This window comes from Cydia splendana, chromosome 18 (genome assembly GCF_910591565.1).
Source record: "Cydia splendana chromosome 18, ilCydSple1.2, whole genome shotgun sequence".
NCBI lineage: Eukaryota > Metazoa > Arthropoda > Insecta > Lepidoptera > Tortricidae > Cydia > Cydia splendana.
Genome location: NC_085977.1, coordinates 3,888,635 through 3,894,323, shown reverse-complemented (window position 1 = coordinate 3,894,323; position 5,689 = coordinate 3,888,635).

The following is a 5,689-nucleotide window of genomic DNA, read 5'->3' as shown; positions in this document are numbered from 1 at the left end:
TTGCGTTGTTTCATTCCATCGAGTACAGTCCTGAGGCGCTTTCGCATTCGGCCGCTCGAAATAGTCGCCAAATGTCTTTCAATGTGCTTCGACAAATATTTTGCCAATGTAGTAAGCAAATACGCATCGAAATGCTTCAAATAATACTAAGTAGGTACATGAACGGAAACTGCGAACAAATCAATACATCTTGCATCTCTGACCACAGCTAGAATTTGAATAGACAATTAAGTTAGTTGCCAGGATAAGGATCCGTAAGGATTTATCTCTTTGTTAGCTGCTAAACTGTCACAGAAGCAGTAGAGCGTCCACAAGCTTGTTCATAAGTGGCTAAATTGGAAGATTTCTACAATAAATACGTTACTCTACATAATTGTTTTATTCAGATCCAAATCCTTTAGTGTCATCAACTCCATCACGTGGACCAAGAAAATAGCAAACAAATGGTTGCTTAACTACCGAGGATCGCAGATAATGGTTCTTTTTACCGTTGTTAGGGTTCCGAACGTCAAAAGGAAAATGAGGAACCCTTATAGGATCACTCGTGCGTCTGTCTGTCTGTCACAGCCGATTTTCTCCGAAACTACTGAACCAATTAAGTTGAAATTTGGTACACATATGTAATTTTGTGACCCAAAGACGGACATGTAACGTAAATAAATGAATTTAAACATGGGGCTATATTGTGTATAACATAACAGTATAACAAATAAAAGAGCCTCAAGAGAATCTCAAATATATATGTCGCAGTCAAAAGTGTGAACTGGTCAAAAGAACTTTTAACCGACAAAAACAGGTAAAACTGCTTTTGACTGAGCATGTTGGTCAAAAGTAGTTTTACCTGAAAATCATTGGTTAATAGTAATTGTGACTGTTACTATCAGTCAAAAGTACTCCCAGAAATAGGTAGGTTAGGGTTATTTTTTTTTTGCTACGCCCAAAAAACGAAACTGTTCCCAGAGATAGGTAGGTTAGGGTTATTTTTTTTTTGCTACGCCCTAAAAACGAAACTGCTGCCAGAACTGGGTATGATTTTCAGGTAAAACTACTTTTGACCAACATGCTCAGTCAAAAGCAGTTTTGCCTGTTTTTGTCGGTTATTAGTTCTTTTGGCCAGTTCACACTTTTGACTGCAACATATATATTTTTTAATTTTAAGATAAACAGTTTAGGAGTTATTCATGAAAATAGGCAATAAATAAATGACCATTCCCCTCCCTTTATCTCCGAAACTATACTGGGTCCTAAAGTTTTGAATAAAATACACAGAATAGTTCATTACCTATAGATGACAGGAAAACCTATTAGAAATGTGTGCAGTCAAAAGATACCTTTACATAGTGCCGGACTAGTGAGTATTATATTCTTTGGTGCCGGACCACAACAAGTAATTGACGTAAGTACCCAACAAACAATTAAGCGACACTTAGCACTTATTTTATCACCTAAACACATAGAACAGCTGTAGAATAGCTACATATTCTAAGCTTACAGGCTCTGGTGACATCAAGGTCTTTAAGAGGTCCATGTATAGCTTTAAGATCCACAGTAGCCGTTTTGGCCGCTATAATGCATCTTAAGCCGCTAGTGTTATAGCTCAAAGTGAATTCTACCACCTTAATATCTATATGAGTGATAAGCAGCTGCAATTTTCACTTAAGGTTCTAAACAGGCGATAAAAAGTCTTTTATAGCTCCGTGTATCATAATCGCTACTTAACTCTCTTGTATCACTTACAGTCGAAAAGAGAAGTTATGAGTCACCATTATCGATCATGTAGTCGCAGACGAGCGTTATTCAATACCTTAGTACATCTTATACTGTTATTAGAGTCTTACTTAGAATCTAAGCCTATAGCGCCATGTTAAATTGACCGATGAATCAATAAGCAAAACAAAAACTATTAATTAGAACGTAAATACTTCATAAAAATCGATACTTTTACTCAATATTGACCTAATGTTAGTATTGTTATATTTAAAACCGGACTTCACGTATATTGAGTAATTTTTCGAAAATTAAATACGGTGGACCACAAATAAAAAAATATTATATTCAGATAAATATGCAAAGGATCAGAGGCCCATTAAAATTTTGTTAGTAATACATATAGTTTTTGACAGTGTAATTAATTTCGCCATCATAAATCCGCAGATAACTCCTGCATCAGTGAATTAAAATAATTATTTGCTTTTAATTATCCGCCATTACATTTCACTTCAAGCTGTCACAGAGCAAGCTTACGAATAATAATACAAAATGGAAACATCTGCAACCAAAGCAGATAAGGCTAAGGAAAAAATGTGCAATTACCTTCTTGAGTGTTACAAATATTGACTTTAAATGCTAATATACCATCTAAAGCTGAAAGTATCATCTATACGGCCCTACACTACTACTCAAATAGTTAGTATTCGCTTATTTGGCACCCTTTTAAATCCTAAGTACTTAACCCATTCATGGCCACGAACCGCTGAGCGTACACAATACGCCGGGCCACCATACAAACCGTTTTTAGCTAAAACGTATGACTCAGCTTATGGGTCTCGAGCCTGGCGCGCACGGTAAATAAATCGCCGCTTATGAAGCCGGCCAGTTGAACAGCATTATGCAACATTTTTACTAACCACAGTTTTTCTGTGCCTATAAAAAAAAACTAATTACTGCAGTTTGGTTAGGCGGGTTCAAATTCCGGTAATCCATAGCCATAGTCACAAAATACGAAATCACTAAACAGCACAGGAGGAGTATAAAGTCGCCCACGAATAAATCGTGACTAAATAATATTTCCCATGTTACTCCAAAATACATCTCTAATAAGGGGGATGGGATGAATCACTTCTTGAACTCTTGTGACAAATACTACATGAAAGATAATACCGCCGCCGCTCGGATGCATTCCTTGTTTATTGTCCAAGTGTGTCCGATAAGCTTACACCTGTGGCCTATTTTATAAAGCTACAAGTTACAATTTACAAGCGGAAGTCTCTTTCTAACCCTATGTGTTAGAACGAGACTTCCGCTTGTAAATTGTAACTTGTAGCTTTATAAAATAGGCCACTGGTCGGTCATTTATCTTTGTTTTGGTAAACGTCATTATATTAGTAACAATAGAGAACTTAAAATGTATTATAGTACTTACTTTCTAATCTACCGTAGAAACCACGATGTTTTAAAGAACTTGTAAATATTTGTCACAAACTATTTGTAATACAATACATATTAGTTAGTGATGACTGATTCAACCGCCTTGTCTTATATTGAAACGAAAAAAAAATGAACCTTAACATCATTGTTAGTAGGTAATTGCCTAAGATACAATACAACGATCACCAAATATTATGACATAAAAGTACAGTGGGAGAAAATTCTAGTTGCCTTACCCCTCATACAAAACAAAATATTATTATACTACGGTTTGGTTCCTACAAAATGTGGCTTACCATCATCCAAACAGTAATCGGTTGTAAAATGGTACAATATCAAACAGCTTCAACATGAAATAAGCTTTAAAACCAGCCAATAAAGTTTATTTTAGCCTGCTACGGAAACATTAGTAGTTTTTACAAGTAGCGCCAGGCCACGGTGACCCATACCTTGAGCCATGACAATAACTTCTGAAAGATTATATATTTTTTGTATTTTTTAAATATGGATTTTTCTGTTTGCTTGCATCGCATATGTATCTAGAATTTCAGTATATTTACTATATTGCACTGATAGTAAACCAAACTTGAATATTCTAGACCCTGTTTTCATTAAAAAATACGTGTTTATAATTTTTTAACCTAATATACCTTATAGAAATGGTTGTTAGCTTATATGATACTTACGTTATTACTTTAAATTACGTTTCGTTTAAGTTTAAATCAGAATTTATTCAAGACTCACATGTGAGTCACTGGCCCTGCGGAACTGTTTGAGCATGACCCATACGCTGAGTCGCTGGCCCTGAATGGGTTAATCAACGCTATTACAACACTACTTTAGCGCTCTTCTACTACAACAGTTTGTAGTCACCTATATGCAACCCATCTAGCTCGTAAAGAATTAATTAACACTATTGTACCTCCACTATACCGCTCTTATGTCTCTTTTTTTATGCGCTAACCCTACTGTAGCACTGTTATAAATCTTATGGTGATAAAATTTGTGCCCAATCCGGGGTTAAAACGGGGTTATAGCCGGCTATAACTCCTATTTTTAGAGCACTAACAACACCTAAAGAGTAAATAGGCGCTTATATAAATCTCTTCTAACCCTTAAATTTAGCGCCTAATGTTAGTTGGGTACCTAGTTGTTTAACCACAACTTTTAGAAGAAAAAAAAAGTCTAGGCTGGACGCATATATGCAACTATTTTTTGTTGCCCACTCTATAAGACATTCAACGACGGCGCTATAACAACAAATACTAAAAACAGAATAAAATAAATATTTAAGCGGGGCTCCCATACAACAAAGGTGATGTTTTTTGCATAATGGTACGAAATCCTTCGTGCTCGAGTCCGACTCGCAACTGGCCGGTTTTATTTTATTATAATTCTACACAGTTGCACAGCGGCTGACAGTAATCACGCCCGAAATCAGGCCACGTCCCAAGCACAGCCATTCCCTGTGAATTATACAATACCTAGCACTTAATTTTGTGACTCTCGGGCCCAAAGGTCATTAAGGTCGACCGTTAGCATAACTTTAGGGCTGCAGGCTGCCCTAGATAAGGGTGGGGCGGCCGGGGCGTGGCAACTGAGTGATGCTCATGAGAATCTCACAAATGATGACACTTAGCTTTTATACGCGACAGTATGAAATATATCTAAGGGTGTATTTTACCCGAAAGGCTGGCCTAAGTTAATACCTAGGTACTCAGACTCAGGCTTTTTGGTAACGTAAGGGGCTATTCACAAATTACGTCATTTCAAATTAGGGGGGGGGGGTCTGGACATAGGATGACGGTAGCATGAAGTAGGAGGAAATGGGGTCGTTTGAAGCATGATTTTTGGATGATTATAGGGGGGGGGGGTCAAAAATCGACAAAAATCGATGACGTAATTTATGGACAGCCCCTAAGTAAATAGATTTATTATTGCACTTGGCTTGACACCCTGCCGCGTATTATCTGACTTGCGTTTTTTAGTCATAGGTGTACCTACTACAGTTAGAATATAGTGGGGCCATTTTTTTTTGATGCAATTGTATAACAAACTCATAAACAGCTTCTCGCAATACCTAAAAGTACCTATAGATATAATGTCTCCTTAGTCCTTTTTATTGTGAGTAAAAAAAATTAAGGATGCCGCCCCGGGTGTCACCCATCTGGGGGGTGACACCCGACCGTGAACATCAGTAGTGCCATCTATAAAAATTCGTAAAACTGTGGCAGATTGCACAACCGCCATTAAGGAAATAATATACACCATGCCCACGAGGAACCCGAGAGATTTTGACAGAATATTCCTGATCATATTTAAAGACTAAAATGTTCTATAAACTGTTTTGGAATTCGCCTAGTTTCATAGTCCAGTACCAGCAGGCTAAAAAAAGCATCTTTTTATTGTTACTCAGTGCAAAATGTTTTTTTTTATGGCGATAAGAGATAAGAGATAAGAGATCTTTATTTGCATACCATAGTACAGATGTTATATACATGGACCCTAGAAAGGGTGTAGCAAAAATTTATGGTTCACAATT